The 19,189-nt window shown below is 44.1% G+C and overlaps 21 non-coding genes and 1 pseudogene across 21 annotated transcripts; all 22 read left to right on the top strand.

Moving 5' to 3' along the window:
* The first annotated feature begins 61 nt into the window (after nucleotides 1–61).
* LOC142514385 (5S ribosomal RNA) lies at nucleotides 62–182 on the top strand. Its single transcript, XR_012810279.1, has one exon. It is a non-coding gene; the product is annotated as a 5S ribosomal RNA (ribosomal RNA).
* A 683-nt stretch (nucleotides 183–865) lies between these two features.
* On the top strand, nucleotides 866–986 carry LOC142514664 (5S ribosomal RNA). The gene has a single exon (XR_012810548.1). It is a non-coding gene; the product is annotated as a 5S ribosomal RNA (ribosomal RNA).
* Nucleotides 987–1,689: 703 nt separating this feature from the next.
* On the top strand, nucleotides 1,690–1,810 carry LOC142506388 (5S ribosomal RNA). Its single transcript, XR_012804682.1, has one exon. It is a non-coding gene; the product is annotated as a 5S ribosomal RNA (ribosomal RNA).
* Nucleotides 1,811–2,494: 684 nt separating this feature from the next.
* Nucleotides 2,495–2,615, top strand: LOC142507280 (5S ribosomal RNA). Its single transcript, XR_012805540.1, has one exon. It is a non-coding gene; the product is annotated as a 5S ribosomal RNA (ribosomal RNA).
* Nucleotides 2,616–3,319: 704 nt separating this feature from the next.
* Nucleotides 3,320–3,438, top strand: LOC142513678 (5S ribosomal RNA). Its single transcript, XR_012809612.1, has one exon. It is a non-coding gene; the product is annotated as a 5S ribosomal RNA (ribosomal RNA).
* A 682-nt stretch (nucleotides 3,439–4,120) lies between these two features.
* Nucleotides 4,121–4,241, top strand: LOC142515928 (5S ribosomal RNA). The gene has a single exon (XR_012811749.1). It is a non-coding gene; the product is annotated as a 5S ribosomal RNA (ribosomal RNA).
* Nucleotides 4,242–4,925: 684 nt separating this feature from the next.
* Nucleotides 4,926–5,044, top strand: LOC142510706 (5S ribosomal RNA; annotated as a pseudogene).
* Nucleotides 5,045–5,728: 684 nt separating this feature from the next.
* Nucleotides 5,729–5,849, top strand: LOC142517585 (5S ribosomal RNA). Its single transcript, XR_012813324.1, has one exon. It is a non-coding gene; the product is annotated as a 5S ribosomal RNA (ribosomal RNA).
* Nucleotides 5,850–6,532: 683 nt separating this feature from the next.
* LOC142514085 (5S ribosomal RNA) lies at nucleotides 6,533–6,650 on the top strand. The gene has a single exon (XR_012809996.1). It is a non-coding gene; the product is annotated as a 5S ribosomal RNA (ribosomal RNA).
* Nucleotides 6,651–7,825: 1,175 nt separating this feature from the next.
* Nucleotides 7,826–7,946, top strand: LOC142514386 (5S ribosomal RNA). Its single transcript, XR_012810280.1, has one exon. It is a non-coding gene; the product is annotated as a 5S ribosomal RNA (ribosomal RNA).
* Nucleotides 7,947–8,630: 684 nt separating this feature from the next.
* Nucleotides 8,631–8,750, top strand: LOC142515832 (5S ribosomal RNA). The gene has a single exon (XR_012811656.1). It is a non-coding gene; the product is annotated as a 5S ribosomal RNA (ribosomal RNA).
* Nucleotides 8,751–9,423: 673 nt separating this feature from the next.
* Nucleotides 9,424–9,542, top strand: LOC142507673 (5S ribosomal RNA). The gene has a single exon (XR_012805924.1). It is a non-coding gene; the product is annotated as a 5S ribosomal RNA (ribosomal RNA).
* A 1,057-nt stretch (nucleotides 9,543–10,599) lies between these two features.
* On the top strand, nucleotides 10,600–10,720 carry LOC142508248 (5S ribosomal RNA). The gene has a single exon (XR_012806472.1). It is a non-coding gene; the product is annotated as a 5S ribosomal RNA (ribosomal RNA).
* Nucleotides 10,721–11,777: 1,057 nt separating this feature from the next.
* On the top strand, nucleotides 11,778–11,896 carry LOC142506547 (5S ribosomal RNA). The gene has a single exon (XR_012804836.1). It is a non-coding gene; the product is annotated as a 5S ribosomal RNA (ribosomal RNA).
* A 686-nt stretch (nucleotides 11,897–12,582) lies between these two features.
* LOC142513627 (5S ribosomal RNA) lies at nucleotides 12,583–12,700 on the top strand. The gene has a single exon (XR_012809564.1). It is a non-coding gene; the product is annotated as a 5S ribosomal RNA (ribosomal RNA).
* Nucleotides 12,701–14,089: 1,389 nt separating this feature from the next.
* LOC142516886 (5S ribosomal RNA) lies at nucleotides 14,090–14,210 on the top strand. The gene has a single exon (XR_012812656.1). It is a non-coding gene; the product is annotated as a 5S ribosomal RNA (ribosomal RNA).
* Nucleotides 14,211–14,894: 684 nt separating this feature from the next.
* LOC142507690 (5S ribosomal RNA) lies at nucleotides 14,895–15,013 on the top strand. The gene has a single exon (XR_012805940.1). It is a non-coding gene; the product is annotated as a 5S ribosomal RNA (ribosomal RNA).
* Nucleotides 15,014–15,696: 683 nt separating this feature from the next.
* Nucleotides 15,697–15,817, top strand: LOC142513410 (5S ribosomal RNA). Its single transcript, XR_012809358.1, has one exon. It is a non-coding gene; the product is annotated as a 5S ribosomal RNA (ribosomal RNA).
* A 683-nt stretch (nucleotides 15,818–16,500) lies between these two features.
* LOC142508910 (5S ribosomal RNA) lies at nucleotides 16,501–16,618 on the top strand. The gene has a single exon (XR_012807107.1). It is a non-coding gene; the product is annotated as a 5S ribosomal RNA (ribosomal RNA).
* A 683-nt stretch (nucleotides 16,619–17,301) lies between these two features.
* On the top strand, nucleotides 17,302–17,422 carry LOC142510405 (5S ribosomal RNA). Its single transcript, XR_012808517.1, has one exon. It is a non-coding gene; the product is annotated as a 5S ribosomal RNA (ribosomal RNA).
* A 684-nt stretch (nucleotides 17,423–18,106) lies between these two features.
* Nucleotides 18,107–18,227, top strand: LOC142513412 (5S ribosomal RNA). Its single transcript, XR_012809360.1, has one exon. It is a non-coding gene; the product is annotated as a 5S ribosomal RNA (ribosomal RNA).
* A 684-nt stretch (nucleotides 18,228–18,911) lies between these two features.
* LOC142508911 (5S ribosomal RNA) lies at nucleotides 18,912–19,029 on the top strand. Its single transcript, XR_012807108.1, has one exon. It is a non-coding gene; the product is annotated as a 5S ribosomal RNA (ribosomal RNA).
* The last annotated feature ends 160 nt before the right edge of the window (nucleotides 19,030–19,189 follow it).

Here is a 19,189-nt window from a genome sequence, read left to right on the forward strand (position 1 = left end):
CCATCACCGCCCGCTCCACACGTACTCGAGGGATATAAGAATAAACATCCCACTCAATGTTGGGTGCGATCATACCAGCACTAATGCACCGGATCCCATCAGAACTCCGAAGTTAAGCGTGCTTGGGCGAAAGCGCAGTACTAGGATGGGTGACCCCCTGGGAAGTCCTCGTGTTGCACCCCTTTTCGTGTTTTTCAATTTTTGATTACTTGTTGACAGACGATTTTCGGCTCAAATCATCTGAATCTCGATCGAGACCAGATAAGACATGTGAAATGAAAGTAGCTCGGGCACTGCCGGATTTGGACAAAATTGTAGGCTAATTTGATTGTAAACGGGCAAACGGACGAGACGCATTACTACGAAATGAGCTGACGAGATTTTATCCGAATTCCTTCTCTAAGACCCTCTAATTTGCGATTTACCGCTTCTGTTAAGCTTTCGTTTCCTCAAGAAATCCGCTTAGAAAGTTCGAAATTCGATTCCGGTTCCATTTTATCGTATCCCAAGCATAATAATAGCTTTACATTCGTTATTTCCTTCTTCATATTTTTTTTTCTATTTTCTGGGAACATTTATTCATTTTTGTTGTCGTGAGCCGGTTCTGTGCGGAAGGGTATGACGCAGATTACTCCGGAGACGGTTAACTCATTAAAAACAATATTTCGTCTGTTTTATCCATAATTTACGTAAACGATCGCGACACGAGGTCTTCCCAGGGAGGTCACCCATCCTACCTCTGCCATCGAGCCAGAACGCTTAACTTCATGGTTATAATTGGGCGAGAGCAGTGCCGCGTGTTGTCCATCGCCGCCCGCTCCACACGTACTCGAGGGATATAAGAATAAACATCCCACTCAATGTCGGGTGCGATCATACCAGCACTAATGCACCGGATCCCATCAGAACTCCGAAGTTAAGCGTGCTTGGGCGAAAGCGCAGTACTAGGATGGGTGACCCCCTGGGAAGTCCTCGTGTTGCACCCTTTTTCGTGTTTTTCTATTTTTGATTACTTGTTGACAGACGATTTTCGGCTCAAATCATCTGAATCTCGATCGAGACCAGATAAGACATGTGAAATGAAAGTAGCTCGGGCACTGCCGGATTTGGACAAAATTGTAGGCTAATTTGATTGTAAACGGGCAAACGGACGAGACTCATTACTACGCAATGAGCTGACGAGATTTTAGCCGAATTCCTTCTCTAAGACCCTCTATTTTGCGATTTACCGCTTCTGTTAAGCTTTCGTTTCCTCAAGAAATCCGCTTAGAAAGTTCGAAATTCGATTCCGGTTCCATTTTATCGTATCCCAAGCATAATAATAGCTTTACATTCGTTATTTCTTCTTCTTATTTTTTTATTCTCTTTTCTGGGAACATTTATTCATTTTTGGGAACATTTATTCATTTTTGTTGTCGTGAGCCGGTTCTGTGGGGAAGGGTATGATGCAGATTACTCCGAAGCCGGTTAACTCATTAAAAACAATATTTCGACTGTTTTTGCCATAATTTACGTAAACGGTCGCGACACGAGGTCTTCCCAGGGAGGTCACCCATCCTAGCTCTGCCATCGCGCCAGAACGCTTAACTTCATGGTTTTGATTGGGCGAGAGCAGTGCCGCGTGTTGTCCATCGCCGCCCGCTCCACACGTACTCGAGGGATATAAGAATAAACATCCCACTCAATGTCGGGTGCGATCATACCAGCACTAATGCACCGGATCCCATCAGAACTCCGAAGTTAAGCGTGCTTGGGCGAAAGCGCATTACTAGGATGGGTGACCCCCTGGGAAGTCCTCGTGTTGCACCTTTTTTCGTGTTTTTCTATTTTTGATTACTTGTTGACAGACGATTTTCGGCTCAAATCATCTGAATCACGATCAAGACCAGATAAGACATGTGAAATGAAAGTAGCTTGGGCACTGCCGGATTTGGACAAAATTGTAGGCTAATTTGATTGTAAACGGGCAAACGGACGAGACGCATTACTACGAAATGAGCTGACGAGATTTTATCCGAATTCCTTCTCTAAGACCCTCTAATTTGCGATTTACCGCTTCTGTTAAGCTTTCGTTTCCTCAAGAAATCCGCTTAGAAAGTTCGAAATTCGATTCCGGTTCCATTTTATCGTATCCCTAGCATAATAATAGCTTTACATTCGTTATTTCCTTCTTCATATTTTTTTTTCTATTTTCTGGGAACATTTAGCGATTTTTGTTGTCTTGAGCCGGTTCTGTGCGGAAGGGTCTGACGCAGATTACTCCAGAGACGGTTAACTCATTAAAAACAATTATTTCGACTTTTTTATCCATAATTTACGTAAACGATCGCGACACGAGGTCTTCCCAGGGAGGTCACCCATCCTACCTCTCCCATCGAGCCAGAACGCTTAACTTCATGGTTATAATTGGGCGAGAGCAGTGCCGCGTGTTGTCCATCGCCGCCCGCTCCACACGTACTCGAGGGATATAAGAATAAACATCCCACTCAATGTCGGGTGCGATCATACCAGCACTAATGCACCGGATCCCATCAGAACTCCGAAGTTAAGCGTGCTTGGGCGAAAGCGCAGTACTAGGATTGGTGACCCCTTGGGAAGTCCTCGTGTTGCACCTCTTTTCGTGTTTTTCTATTTTCGATTACTTGTTGACAGACGATTTTCGGCTCAAATCATCTGAATCTCGATCGAGACCAGATAAGACATGTGAAATGAAAGTAGCTCGGGCACTGCCGGATTTGGACAAAATTGTAGGCTAATTTGATTGTAAACGGGCAAACGGACGAGACTCATTACTACGCAATGAGCTGACGAGATTTTAGCCGAATTCCTTCTCTAAGACCCTCTATTTTGCGATTTACCGCTTCTGTTAAGCTTTCGTTTCCTCAAGAAATCCGCTTAGAAAGTTCGAAATTCGATTCCGGTTCCATTTTATCGTATCCCAAGCATAATAATAGCTTTACATTCGTTATTTCCTTCTTCTTATTTTTTTTTTCTATTTTCTGGGAACATTTATTCATTTTTGGGAACATTTATTCATTTTTGTTGTCGTGAGCCGGTTCTGTGGGGAAGGGTATGATGCAGATTACTCCGGAGACGGTTAACTCATTAAAAACAATATTTCGACTGTTTTATCCATAATTTAAGTAAACGGTTGCGACACGAGGTCTTCATAGGGAGGTCACCCATCCTAGCTCTGCCATCGCGCCAGAAAGCTTGACTTCATGATTCTGATTGGGCGAGAACAGTGCCGCGTGTTGTCCATCGTCGCTTGCTCCACCCGTACTCGAGGGATATAAGAATAAACATCCCACTTAATGACGGGTGCGATCATACCAGCACTAATGCACCGGATCCCATCAAAACTCCGAAGTTAAGCGTGCTTGGGCGAGAGCAGTACTAGGATGGGTGCCCCCCTGGGAAGTCCTCGTGTTGCACCCTTTTTCGTGTATTTCTTTTGTGATTACTTGTTGACAGACGATTTTCGGCTCAAATCATCTGAATCTCGATCGGGACTAGATAAGACATGTGAAATGAAAGTAGCTCGGGCACTGCCGGATTTGGACAAAATTGTAGGCTAATTTGATTGTAAACGGGAAAACGGACGAGACTCATTGTTACGCAATGAGCTGACGAGATTTTAGCCGAATTCCTTCTCTAAGACCCTCTAATTTGCGATTTACCGCTTCTGTTAAGCTTTCGTTTTCTCGAGAAATCCGCTTAGGAAGTTCGAAATTCGATTCCGATTCCATTTTATCGTATCCCAGGCATAATAATTGCTTTACATTCGTTATTTCCTTCTTCATATTTTTTTTCTATTTTCGGGGAACATTTATCGATTTTTGTTGTCGTGAGCCGGTTCTGTGCGGAAGGATATGACGCAGATTACTCCGGAGACGGTTTACTCATTAAAAACAATTATTTCGACTCTTTTAACCATAATTTACGTAAACGGTCGCGACACGAGGTCTTCCCAGGGAGGTCACCCATCCTAACTCTGCCATCGCGCCAGAACGCTTAACTTCATGGTTATGATTGGGCGAGAGCAGTGCCGCGTGTTGTCCATCGCCGCCCGCTCCACACGTCTTCGAGGGATATAAGAATAAACATCCCACTCAATGTCGGGTGCGATCATACCAGCACTAATGCACCGGATCCCATCAGAACTCCGAAGTTAAGCGTGCTTGGGCGAAAGCGCAGTACTAGGATGGGTGACCCCCTGGGAAGTCCTCGTCTTGCACCCCTTTTCGTGTTTTTCTATTTTTGATTACTTGTTGACAGACGATTTTCGGCTCAAATCATCTGAATCTCGATCGAGACTAGATAAGACATGTTAAATGAAAGTAGCTCGGGTAATGCCGGATTTGGACAAAATTGTAGGTTAATTTGATTGTAAACGGGCAAACGGACGAGACTCATTACTATGCAATGAGCTGACGAGATTTTAGCAGAATTCCTTCTCTAAGACCCTCTAATTTGCGATTTACCGCTTTTGTTAAGCTTTCGTTTCCTCGAGAAATCCGCTTAGGAAGTTTGAAATTCGATTCAGGTTCCATTTAATCGTATCCCAAACATAATAATTGCTTTACATTCGTTATTTCCTTCTTCTTATTTTTTTTTTCTATTTTCTGGGAACATTTATCGATTTTGTTGTCGTGAGCCGGTTCTGTGCGGAAGGGTATGACGCAGATTACTCCGGAGACGGTTAACTCATTAAAAACAATTATTTCGACTGTTTTATCCATAATTTACGTAAACGATCGCGACACGAGGTCTTCCCAGGGAGGTCACCCATCCTAGCTCTGCCATCGCGCCAGAACGCTTAACTTCATGGTTCTGATTGGGAGAGAACAGTGCCGCGTGTTGTCCATCGCCGCTTGCTCCACCCGTACTCGAGGGATATAAGAATAAACATCCCACTCAATGACAGTTGCGATCATACCAGCACTAATGCACCGGATCCCATCAGAACTTCGAAGTTAAGCGTGCTTAGGCGAGAACAGTACTAGGATGGGTGATCTCCTGGGAAGTGTTCGTGTTTCACCCTTTTTCGTGTTTTTCTATTTTTTATTACTTGTTGACAGACGATTTTCGGCTCAAATCATCTGAATCTCGATCGGGACTAGATAAGACATGTGAAATGAAAGTAGCTCGGCCACTGCTGGATTTGGACAAAATTGTAGGCTATTTTGATTGTAAACGAGCAAACGGACGAGACTCATTAATACGCAATGAGCTGACGAGATTTTAGCCGAATTCCTTATCTAAGACCCTCTAATTTGCGATTTACCGCTTCTGTTAAGCTTTCGTTTCCTCGAGAAATCCGCTTAGGAAGTTCGAAATTCGATTCTGGTTTCTTTTTATCGTATCCTAAGAATAATAATAGCTTTACATTCGTTATTTACTTCTTCTTATTTTTTTTTTAATTTTCTGGGAACATTTATCGATTTTTGTTGTCGTGAGCCGGTTCTGTGCGGAAGGGTATGACGCAGATTACTCCGGAGACGGTCAACTCATTAAAAACAATTATTTCGACTGTTTTATCTATAATTTACGTAAACGGTCGCGACACGAGGTCTTCCCAAGGAGGTCACCCATCCTACCTCTGCCATCGCGCCAGAACGCTTAACTTCATGGTTATGATTGAACGAGAGCAGTGACGCGTGTTGTCCATCGCCGCCCGCTCCACACGTACTCGAGGGATATAAGAATAAACATCCCACTCAATGTCGGGTGCGATCATACCAGCACTAATGCACCGGATCCCATCAGAACTCCGAAGTTAAGCGTGCTTGGGCGAAAGCGCAGTACTAGGATCGGTGACCCCCTGGGAAGTCCTCGTGTTGCACCCCTTTTCGTGTTTTTCTATTTTTGATTACTTGTTGACGGACGATTTTCTGCTCAAATCATCTGAATCTCTATCGGGACCAAATAAGACATGTGAAATCAACCTAGCTCGGGCACTGCCGGATTTGGACAAAATTGTAGCCTAATTTGATTCTACACAGGCAAACGAACGAGACTCATTATCCGCGAGGAGCTGACGAGATTTTAGCCGAATTCCTTCTCTAAGACCCTTTAATTTGCGATTTACCGCTTCTCTTAAGCTTTCGTTTCCTCGAGAAATCTGCTTAGGAAGTTCGAAATTCGATTTCGGTTCCATTTTATCGTATCTCAGGCATAATAATAGCTTTACATTCGTTATTTCCTTCTTCTTATTTTTTTTTCTATTTTCTGGGAACATTTATCGATTTTTGTTGTCCTGAGCCGGTTCTGTGCAGAAGGGTATGACGCAGATAACTCCGAAGACGGTTAACTAATTAAAAACAATTATTTCGACTGTTTTATCCATAATTTACGTAAACCGTCGCGACACGAGGTCTTCATAGGGAGGTCACCCATCCTAGCTCTGCCATCGCGCCAGAATGCTTAACTTCATGGTTATGATTGGGCGAGCGTAGTGCCGCGTGTTGTCCTTCGCCGCCCGCTCCACACGTACTCGAGGGATATAAGAATAAACATCCAACTCAATGTCGGGTGCAATCATACCAGCACTAATGCACCGGATCCCATCAGAACTCCGAAGTTAAGGTGCTTGGGCGAGAGCAGTACTAGGATGGGTTACCCCCTGGGAAGTCCTCGTATTGCACCCCTTTTCGTGTTTTTCTATTTTTGATTACTTGTTGACTGACGATTTTCGGCTCAAATCATTTGAATCTCGATCGGGATTAGATAAGACATGTGAAATCAACGTGGCTCGGGCACTGCCGGATTTGGACAAAATTGTAGGCTAATTTGATTGTAAACAGGCAAACGGACGAGACTCATTACAACGCAATGAGCTGACGAGATTTTAGCCGAATTCCTTCTCTAAGACCCTCTAATTTGCGATTTACCGCTTCTGTTCAGCTTTCGTTTCCTCGAGAAATCCGCCTAGGAAGTTCAAAATTCGATTCCGGTTCTATTTTATCGTAGCCCAGGCATAATAATAGCTTTACATTCGTTATTTCCTTCTTCTTATTTTTTTTTCTATTTTCTGGGAACATTTATCGATTTTTGTTGTCGTGAGCCGGTTCTGTGCGGAAGGGTATGACGCAGATTTCTCCTGAGACAGTTAACTCATTAAAAACAATTATTTCGACTGTTTTATCCATAATTTACGTAAACGGTCGCGACACGAGGTCTTCCCAAGGTGGTCACCCATCCTTGCTCTGCCATCGCGCCAGAACGCTTAACTTCATGGTTATGATTGGGCGAGAGCAGTGCCGCGTGTTGTCCATCGCTGCCCGCTCCACACGTACTCGAGGGATATAAGAATAAACATCCCACTAGAGCTGACGAGATTTTAGCCGAATTTCTTCTCTAACACCCTCTAATTTGCGATTTACCGCTTCTGTTAAGCTTTCGTTTCCTCGAGAAATCCGCTTAGGAAGTTCGAAATTCGATTCCGGTTCCATTTTATAGTATCCCAGGCATAATAACAGCTTTACATTCGTTATTTCCTTCTTCTTATTTTTTTTTCTATTTTCTGGGAACATTTATTTATTTTTGTTGTCATGAGCCGGTTCTGTGTGGAAGGGTATGACGCAGATTACTCTGGAGAAGGTCAACTCATTAAAAACAATATTTCGACTGTTTTATCCATAATTTACGTAAACGGTCGCGACACGAGGTCTTCACAGGGAGGTCACCCATCCTAGCTCTACCATCGCGCCAGAACGCTTAACTTCATGGTTATGATTGGGCGAGAGCAGTGCTGCGTGTTGTCCATCGCCGCCCGCTCCACACGTACTCGAGGGATATAAGAATAAACATCCCACTCAATGTCGGGTGCGATCATACCAGCACTAATGCACCGGATCCCATCAGAACTCCGAAGTTAAGCGTGCTTGGGCGAAAGCGCAGTACTAGGATGGGTGACCCCCTGGGAAGTCCTCGTGTTGCACCCCTTTTCGTGTTTTTCTATTTTTGATTACTTGTTGACAGACGATTTTCGGCTCAAATCATCTGAATCTCGATCGGGACCAGATAAGACATGTGAAATGAAAGTAGCTCAGGCACTGCCGGATTTGGACAAAATTGTAGGCTAATTTGATTGTAAACGGGCAAACGGACGAGATTCATTACTACGCAATGAGCTGACGAGATTTTAGCCGAATTCCTTCTCCAAGACCCTCGAATTTGCGATTTACCGCTTCTGTTAAGCTTTCGTTTCCTCGAGAAATCTGCTTAGGAAGCTCGAAATTCGATTCCGGTTCCATTTTATCGTATCCCATGCATAATAATAGCTTTACATTCGTTATTTCCTTCTTCTTATTTTTTTTTCTATTTTCTGGGAACATTTATCGATTTTTGTTGTCGTGAGCCGGTTCTGTGCGGAAGGGTATGACGCAGATTACTCCGGAGACGGTTAACTCATTAAAAACAATAATTTCGACTGTTTTATCCATAATTTACGTAAACGGTCGCGGCACGAGGTCTTCCCGGGGAGGTCACCCATCCTACCTCTGCCATCGCGCTAGAACGCTTAACTTCATGGTTATGATTGGGCGAGAGCAGTGCCGCGTGTTGTCCATCGCCGCCCGCTCCACACGTACTCGAGGGATATAAGAATAAACATCCCACTCAATGTCGGATGCGATCATACCAGCACTAATGCACCGGATCCCATCAGAACTCCGAAGTTAAGCGTGCTTGGGCGAGAGCAGTACTAGGATGGGTGACACCCTGGGAAAGTCCTCGTGTTGCACCCTTTTTCGTGTTTTTCTATTTTTGATTACTTGTTGACAGACTGATTTTCGGCTCAAATCATCTGAATCTCGATCGGGACCAGATAAGACAGGTGAAATGAAAGTAGCTCGGGCACTGCCGGATTTGGACAAAATTGTAGGCTAATTTGATTGTAAACGGGCAAAGTTACTACGCAATGAGCTGACGAGATTTTAGCCGAATTTCTTCTCTAAGACCCTCTAATTTGCGATTTACCACTTCTGTTAAGCTTTCGTTTCCTCGAGAAATCCGTTTAGGAAGTTCGAAATTCGATTTCGGTTCCATTTTATCGTATCCCAGGCATAATAACAGCTTTACATTCTTTATTTCCTTCTTCTTATTTTTTTTTCTATTTTCTGGGAACATTTATCGATTTTTGTTGTCGTGAGCCGGTCCAGTGCGGAAGGGTATGACGCAGAATACTCCGGAGACGGTTAACTCATTAAAAACAATAATTTCGACTGTTTTATCCATAATTTACGTAAACGGTCGCGGCACGAGGTCTTCTTGGGAAGGTCACCCATCCTACCTCTGTCATCGCGCTAGAAGGCTTAACTTCGTGGTTATGATTGGGCGAGAGCAGTGCCGCGTGTTGTCCATCGCCGCCCGCTCCACACGTACTCGAGGGATATAAGAATAAACATCCCACTCAATGTCGGATGCGATAATACCAGCACTAATGCACCGGATCCCATCAGAACTCCGAAGTTAAGCGTGCTTGGCCGAGAGCAGTACTAGGATGGGTGACACCCTGGAAAGTCCTCGTGTTGCACCCCTTTTCGTGTTTTTCTATTTTTGATTACTTGTTGACAGATGATTTTCGGCTCAAATCATCTGAATCTCGATCGGGACCAGATAAGACATGTGAAATGAAAGTAGCTCGGGCACTGCCGGATTTGGACAAAATTGTAGGCTAATTTGATTGTAAACGGGCAAACGGACGACACTCATTACTCCGCAAAGTGCTCGCGAGATTTTTGCTAAATTTCTTCTCTAAGACCCTCTAATTTGCGATTTACCGCTTCTGTTAATGTTCCGTTTCCTCGAGAAATTAGTTCAGGAAGTTCGAAATTCGATTCCGGATCCATTTTATCGTATCCCAGGAATAATAATAGCTTTACATTCTTGGAAGTCCTCGTGTTGCACCCCTTTTCGTGTTTTTCTATTTTTGATTACTTGTTGACAGAAGATTTTCGGCTCAAATCATCTGAATCTCGATCGGGACCCGATAAAACATGTGAAATGAAAGTAGCTCGGGCACTGCCGGATTTGGACAAAATTGTAGGCTAATTTGATTGTAAACGGGCAAGCGGACGAGACTCATTACTACGCAATGAGCTGACGAGATTTTAGCCGAATTTCTTCTCTAAGACCCTCTAATTTGCGATTTAACGCTTCTGTTAAGCTTTTGTTTCCTCGAGAAATCCGCTTAGGAAGTTTGAAATTCGATTTCGGTTCCATTTTATCGTATCCCAGGCATAATAACAGCTTTACATTCGTTATTTCCTTCTTCTTATTTTTTTTTCTATTTTCTGGGAACATTTATCGATTTTTGTTGTCGTGAGCCGGTTCTGTGCGGAAGGGTATGACGCAAATTACTTCGGAGACGGTTAACTCATTAAAAACAATTATTTCGACTGTTTTATCCATAATTTACGTAAACGGTCGCGACACGAGGTCTTCCCGGGGAGGTCACCCATCCTAGCTCTGCCATCGCGCCAGAACGCTTAACTTCATGGTTATGATTGGGCGAGAGCAGTGCCGCGTGTTGTCCATTGCTGCCCGCTCCACACGTACTCGAGGGATAAAAGAATAAACATCCCACTAAATGTCGGGTGCGATCATACCAGCACTAATGCACCGGATCCCATCAGAACTCCAAAGTTAAGCGTGCTTGGGCGAAAGCGCAGTACTAGGATCGGTGACCACCCGGGAAGTCCTCGTGTTGCACCCCTTTTCGTGTTTTTCTATTTTTGATTACTTGTTGACGGACGATTTTCTGCTCAAATCATCTGAATCTCGATCGTAACCAAATAAGACATGTGAAATCACTGTAGCTCGGGTACTGCCTGATTTGGACAAAATTGTAGGCTAATTTTATTGTAAACGGGCAAACGGACGAGACTCATTACTCCGCAAAGTGCTCGCGAGATTTTAGCTAAATTTCTTCTCTAAGACTCTCTAATTTGCGATTTACCGCTTCTGTTAATGTTCCGTTTCCTCGAGAAATCAGTTCAGGAAGTTCGAAATTCGATTCCGGATCCATTTTATCGTATCTCAGGAATAATAATAGCTTTACATTCTTGGAAGTCCTCGTGTTGCACCCCTTTTCGTGTTTTTCTATTTTTGATTACTTGTTGACAAACGACTTTCGGCTCAAATCATCTGAATCTCGATCGGGACCAGATAAAACATGTGAAATGAAAGTAGCTCGGGCACTGCCGGATTTGGACAAAATTGTAGGCTAATTTGATTGTAAACGGGCAAGCGGACGAGACTCATTACTACGCAATGAGCTGGCGAGATTTTAGCCGAATTTCTTCTCTAAGACCCTCTAATTTGCGATTTACCGCTTCTGTTAAGCTTTCGTTTCCTCGAGAAATCCGCTTAGGAAGTTCGAAATTCGATTTCGGTTCCATTTTATCGTATCCCAGGCATAATAACAGCTTTACATTCGTTATTTCCTTCTTCTTATTTTTTTTTCTATTTTCTGGGAACATTTATCGATTTTTGTTGTCGTGAGCCGGTTCTGTGCGGAAGGGTATGACACAGATTACTCCGGAGACGGTTAACTCATTAAAAACAATAATTTCGACTGTTTTATCCATAATTTACGTAAACGATCGCGACACGAGGTCTTCCCAGGGAGGTCACCCATCCTAGCTCTGCCATCGCGCCAGAACGCTTAACTTCATGGTTATGATTGGGCGAGAGTAGTGCCGCGTGTTGTCCATCGCCGCCCGCTCCACACGTACTCGAGGGATATAAGAATAAACATCCCACTCAATGTCGGGTGCGATCATACCAGCACTAATGCACCGGATCCCATCAGAACTCCGAAGTTAAGCGTGCTTGGGCGAGAGCAGTACTAGGATGGGTGACCCCCTGGGAAGTCCTCGTGTTGCACCCCTTTTCGTGTTTTTCTATTTTTGATTACTTGTTGACAGACGATTTTCGGCTCAAATCATCTGAATCTCGATCGGGACTAGATAAGACATGTGAAATGCAACGTAGCTCGGGCACTGCCGGATTTGGACAAAATTGTAGGCTAATTTGATTGTAAACGGGCAAACGGACGAGACTCATTACTACGCAATGAGCTGACGAGATTTTAGCCGAATTCCTTCTCTAAGACCCTCTAATTTGCGATTTACCGCTTCTGTTCAGCTTTCGTTTCCTCGAGAAATCCGCCTAGGAAGTTCGAAATTCGATTCCGGTTCCATTTTATCGTAGCCCAGGCATAATAATAGCTTTACATTCGTTATTTCCTTCTTCTTATTTTTTTTTCTATTTTCTGGGAACATTTATCGATTTTTGTTGTCGTGAGCCGGTTCTGTGCGGAAGGGTATGACGCAGATTACTCCGGAGACGGTTAACTCATTAAAAACAATAATTTCGACTGTTTTATCCATAATTTACGTAAACGATCGCGACACGAGGTCTTCCCAGGGTAGGTCACCCATCCTAGCTCTGCCATCGCGCTAGAACGCTTAACTTCATGGTTATGATTGGGCGAGAGTAGTGCCGCGTGTTGTCCTTCGCCGCCCGCTCCACACGTACTCGAGGGATATAAGAATAAACATCCCACTCAATGTCGGGTGCAATCATACCAGCACTAATGCACCGGATCCCATCAGAACTCCGAAGTTAAGGTGCTTGGGCGAGAGCAGTACTAGGATGGGTGACCCCCTGGGAAGTCCTCGTGTTGCACCCTTTTCGTGTTTTTCTATTTTTGATTACTTGTTGACTGACGATTTTCGGCTCAAATCATCTGAATCTCGATCGGGACTAGATAAGACATGTGAAATCAACGTGGCTCGGGCACTGCCGGATTTGGACAAAATTGTAGGCTAATTTGATTGTAAACGGGCAAACGGACGAGACTCATTACTACGCAATGAGCTGACGAGATTTTAGCCGAATTCCTTCTCTAAGACCCTCTAATTTGCGATTTACCGCTTCTGTTCAGCTTTCGTTTCCACGAGAAATCCGCCTAGGAAGTTCAAAATTCGATTCCGGTTCTATTTTATCGTAGCCCAGGCATAATAATAGCTTTACATTCGTTATTTCATTCTTCTTATTTTTTTTTCTATTTTCTGGGAACATTTATCGATTTTTGTTGTCGTGAGCCGGTTCTGTGCGGAAGGGTATGACGCAGATTACTCCGGAGACGGTTAACTCATTAAAAACAATTATTTCGACTGTTTTATCCATAATTTACGTAAACGGTCGCGACACGAGGTATTCCCAGGGAGGTCACCCATCCTAACTCTGCCATCGCGCCAGAGCGCTTAACTTCATGGTTATGATTGGGCGAGAGCAGTGCCGCGTGTTGTCCATCGCCGCCCGCTCCACACGTCTTCGAGGGATATAAGAATAAGGATGGGTGACCCACTGGGAAGTCCTCGTGTTGCACCCTTTTTCGTGTTTTTCTATTTTTGATTACTTGTTGACAGACGATTTTCGGCTCAAATCATCTGAATCTCGATCGTGACCAGATAAGACATGTGAAATCAACGTCGCTCGGGCACTGCCGGATTTGGACAAAATTGTAGCCTAATTTGATTGTAAACGGGCAAACGGACGAGGCTCATTACTACGCAATAAGCTGACGAGATTTTAGCCGAATTCCTTCTCTAAGACCCTCTAATTTGCGATTTACCGCTTCTGTTTAGCTTTCGTTTCCTCGAGAAATCCGCTTAGGAAGTTCGAAATTCGATTCTGGTTCCATTTTATCGTATCCCAAGCATAATAATAGCTTTACATTCGTTATTTCCTTCTTCTTATTTTTTTTTCTATTTTCTGGGAACATTTATCGATTTTTGTTGTCGTGAGCCGGTTCTGTGCGGAAGGGTGTGACGCATATTACTCCGGAGACGGTTAACTCATTAAAAACAATTATTTCGACTGTTTTATCCATAGTTTACGTAAACGGTTGCGACACGAGGTCTTCCCAGGGAGGTCACCCATCCTACCTCTGCCATCGAGCCAGAACGCTTAACTTCATGGTTATGATTGGGCGAGAGCAATGCCGCGTGTTGTCCATCGCCGCCCGCTCCACACGTCTTCGAGGGATATAAGAATAAACATCCCACTCAATGTCGGGTGCGATCATACCAGCACTAATGCACAGGATCCCATCAGAACTCCGAAGTTAAGCGTGCTTGGGCGAAAGCGCAGTACTAGGATGGGTGACCCTCTGGGAAGTCCTCGTGTTGCACCCCTTTTCGTGTTTTTCTATTTTTGATTACTTGTTGACAGACGATTTTCGGCTCAAATCATCTGAATCTCGATCGGGACCAGATAAGACATGTGAAATCAACGTGGCTCGGGCACTGCCGGATCTGGACAAAATTTTAGGCTAATTTGATTGTAAACGGGCAAACGGACGAGACTCATTACTACGCAATGAGCTGACGAGATTTTAGCCGAATTCCTTCTCTAAGACCCTCTAATTTGCGATTTACCGCTTCTGTTAAGCTTTCGTTTCCTCGAGAAATCCGCTTAGGAAGTTTGAAATTCGATTCCGGTTCCATTTTATCGTATCCCAAACATAATAATTGCTTTACATTCGTTATTTCCTTCTTCTTATTTTTTTTTCTATTTTCTGGGAACATTTATCGATTTTTGTTGTCGTGAACCGGTTCTGTGCGGAAGGGTACGACGCAGATTACTCCGGAGACGAATAACTCATTAAAAAAAATTATTTCGACTGTTTTATCCATAATTTACGTAAACGGTTGCGACACGAGGTCTTCCCAGGGAGGTCACCCATCCTAGCTCTGCCATCGCGCCAGAAAGCTTAACTTCATGGTTCTGATTGGGAGAGAACAGTGCCGCGTGTTGTTAATCGCCGCTTGCTCCACCCGTACTCGAGGGATATAAGAATAAACATCCCACTAAATGATGGGTGCGATCATACGAGCACTAATGCACCGGATCCCATCAAAACTTGGAAGTTAAGCGTGCTTTGGCGAGAGTAGTAGTATGATGGGTGACCCCCTGGGAAGTCCTCGTGTTGCACCCTTTTTCGTGTTTTTCTATTTTTGATTACTTGTTGACAGACGATTTTCGGCTCAAATCAACTGAATCTCGATCGGGACCAGATAAGACATGTGAAATCAACGTCGCTCGGGCACTGCCGGATTTGGACAAAATTGTACCTAATTTGATTGTAAACGGGCAAACGGACGAGGCTCATTACTACGCAATAAGCTGACGAGATTTTAGCCGAATTCCTTCTCTAAGACCCTCTAATTTGCGATTTACCGCTTCTGTTTAGCTTTCGTTTCCTCGAGAAATCCGCTTAGGAAGTTCGAAATTCGATTCTGGTTCCATTTTATCGTATCCTAAGAATAATAATAGCTTTACATTCGTTATTTCCTTCTTCTTATTTTGTTTTTTATTTTCTGGGAACATTTATCGATTTTTGTTGTCGTGAGCCGGTTCTTTGCGGAAGGGTATGACGCAGATTACTCCGGAGACGGTTAACTCATTAAAAACAATTATTTCGACTGTTTTATCCATAATTTACGTAAACGGTCGCGACACGAGGTCTTCCCAAGGAGGTCACCCATCCTAGCTCTGCCATCGCGCCAGAACGCTTAACTTCATGGTTATGATTGGGCGAGAGCAGTGCCGCGTGTTGTCCATCGCCGCCCGCTCCACACGTACTCGAGGGATATAAGAATAAACATCCCACTCAATGTCGGGTGCGATCATACCAGCACTAATGCACCGGATCCCATCAGAACTCCGAAGTTAAGCGTGCTTGGGCGAGAGCGCAGTACTAGGATGGGTGACCCCCTGGGAAGTCCTCGTGTTGCACCCCTTTTCGTGTTTTTCTATTTTTGATTACTTGTTGACAGACGATTTTCGGCTCAAATCATCTGAATCTCGATCGGGACCAGATAAGACATGTGAAATGAAAGTAGCTCGGGCACTGCCGGATTTGGACAAAATTGTAGGCTAATTTGATTGTAAACGGGCAAACGGACGAGACTCATTACTACGCAATGAGCTGACGAGATTTTAGCCGAATTCCTTCTCTAAGACCCTCTAATTTGCGATTTACCGCTTCTGTTAAGCTTTCGTTTCCTCGAGAAATCCGCTTAGGAAGTTCGAAATTCGATTCTGGTTCCATTTTATCGTATCCCAGGCATAATAATAGCTTTACATTCGTTATTTTCTTCTTCTTATTTTTTTTTTATTTTCTGGGAACATTTATCGATTTTTGTTGTCGTGAGCCGGTTCTGTGCGGAAGAGTATGACGCAGATTACTCCGGAGACGGTCAACTCATTAAAAACAATTATTTTGACTGTTTTATCTATAATTTACGTAAACGGTCGCGACACGAGGTCTTCCCAAAGAGGTCACCCATCCTACCTCTGCCATCGAGCCAGAACGCTTAACTTCATGGTTATGATTGGGCGAGAGCAGTGCTGCGTGTTGTACATCGCCGCCCGCTCCACACGTACTCGAGGGATATAAGAATAAACATCCCACTCAATGTCGGGTGCGATCAACGAGCACTAATGCACCGGATCCCATCAGAACTCCGAAGTTAAGCGTGCTTGGGCGAGAGCAATACTAGGATGGGTGATCCCCTTGGAAGTCCTCGTGTTGCACCCCTTTTCGTGTTTTTCTATTTCTGATTACTTGTGACAGACGATTTTCGGCTCAAATCAACTGAATCTCGATCGGGACCAGATAAGACATGTGAAATGAAAGTAGCTCGGGCACTGCCGGATTTGGACAAAATTGTAGGCTAATTTGATTGTAAACGGGCAAACGGACGAGACTCATTACTACGCAATGAGCTGGCGAGATTTTAGCCGAATTCCTTCTCTAAGACCTTCTAATTTGCGATTTACCACTTTCTGTTAAGCTTTCTTTTCTTCGAGAAATCCGCTTAGGAAGTTCGAAATTCGATTCTGGTTCCATTTTATCATATCCCATGCATAATAATTGCTTTACATTCGTTATTTCCTTCTTCTTATTTTTAATCTATTTTCTGGGAACATTTATCGATTTTTGTTGTCGTGAGCCGGTTCTGTGCGGAAGGGTATGATGCAGATTACTCCGGAGACGGTTAACTCATTAAAAACAATTATTTCGACTGTTTTATCCGTAATTTACGTAAACTGTCGCGACACGAGGTCTTCCCAAGGAGGTCACCCATCCTACCTCTGCCATCGTGCCAGAACGCTTAACTTCATGGTTATGATTGGGCGAGAGCAGTGCCGCGTGTTGCACATCGCCGCCCGCTCCACACGTACTCGAGGGATATAAGGATAAACATCCCACTCAATGTCAGGTGCGATCATACCAGCACTAATGCACCGGATCCCATCATAACTCCGAAGTTAAGCTTGCTGGGGCGAAAGCGCAGTACTAGGATGGGTGACCCCCTGGGAAGTCCTCGTGTTGCACCCCTTTTCGTGTTTTTCTATTTTTGATTACTTGTTGACAGACGATTTTTGGCTCAAATCATCTGAATCTCGATCGAGACCAGATAAGACATGTGAAATGAAAGTAGCTCGGGCACTGCCGGATTTGGACAAAATTGTAGGCTAATTTGATTGTCAACGGGCAAACGGACGAGACTCATTACTACGCAATGAGCTGGCGAGATTTTAGCCGAATTCCTTCTCTAAGACCTTCTAATTTGCGATTTACCGCTTCTGTTAAGCTTTCGTTTCCTCGAGAAATCCGCTTAGGAAGTTCGAAATTCGATTCTGGTTCCATTTTATCGTATCCCAAGCATAATAATAGCTTTACATTCGTTATTTCCTTCTTCTTATTTTTTTTTCTATTTTCTGGGAACATTTATCGATTTTTGTTGTCGTGAGCCGGTTCTGTGCGGAAGGGTATGACGCAGATTACTCCGGAGACGGTTAACTCATTAAAAACAATTATTTCGACTGTTTTATCCATAATTTACGTAAACGGTCGCGACACGAGGTCTTCCCAAGGAGGTCACCCATCCTAGCTCTGCCATCGCGCCAGAACGCTTAACTTCATGGTTATGATTGGGCGAGAGCAGTGCCGCGTGTTGTCCATCGCCGCCCGCTCCACACGTACTCGAGGGATATAAGAATAAACATCCCACTCAATGTCGGGTGCGATCATACCAGCACTAATGCACCGGATCCCATCAGAACTCCGAAGTTAAGCGTGCTTGGGCGAGAGCGCAGTACTAGGATGGGTGACCCCCTGGGAAGTCCTCGTGTTGCACCCCTTTTCGTGTTTTTCTATTTTTGATTACTTGTTGACAGACGATTTTCGGCTCAAATCATCTGAATCTCGATCGGGACCAGATAAGACATGTGAAATGAAAGTAGCTCGGGCACTGCCGGATTTGGACAAAATTGTAGGCTAATTTGATTGTAAACGGGCAAACGGACGAGACTCATTACTACGCAATGAGCTGACGAGATTTTAGCCGAATTCCTTCTCTAAGACCCTCTAATTTGCGATTTACCGCTTCTGTTAAGCTTTCGTTTCCTCGAGAAATCCGCTTAGGAAGTTCGAAATTCGATTCTGGTTCCATTTTATCGTATCCCAGGAAAAATAATAGCTTTACATTCGTTATTTCCTTCTTCTTATTTTTTTTTCTATTTTCTGGGAACATTTATCGATTTTTGTTGTCGTGAGCCGGTTCTGTGCGGAAGGGTATGACGCAGATTACTCCGGAGACGGTTAACTCATTAAAAACAATTATTTTGACTGTTTTATCTATAATTTACGTAAACGGTCGCGACACGAGGTCTTCCCAAAGAGGTCACCCATCCTACCTCTGCCATCGAGCCAGAACGCTTAACTTCATGGTTATGATTGGGCGAGAGCAGTGCTGCGTGTTGTACATCGCCGCCCGCTCCACACGTACTCGAGGGATATAAGAATAAAAATCCCACTCAATGTCGGGTGCGATCAACGAGCACTAATGCACCGGATCCCATCAGAACTCCGAAGTTAAGCGTGCTTGGGCGAGAGCAATACTAGGATGGGTGATCCCCTTGGAAGTCCTCGTGTTGCACCCCTTTTCGTGTTTTTCTATTTCTGATTACTTGTGACAGACGATTTTCGGCTCAAATCAACTGAATCTCGATCGGGACCAGATTAGACATGTGAAATGAAAGTAGCTCGGGCACTGCCGGATTTGGACAAAATTGTAGGCTAATTTGATTGTAAACGGGCAAA

This window comes from Primulina tabacum, chromosome 10, assembly GCF_025594145.1.
Source record: "Primulina tabacum isolate GXHZ01 chromosome 10, ASM2559414v2, whole genome shotgun sequence".
In the NCBI taxonomy this organism is placed as follows: domain Eukaryota; kingdom Viridiplantae; phylum Streptophyta; class Magnoliopsida; order Lamiales; family Gesneriaceae; genus Primulina; species Primulina tabacum.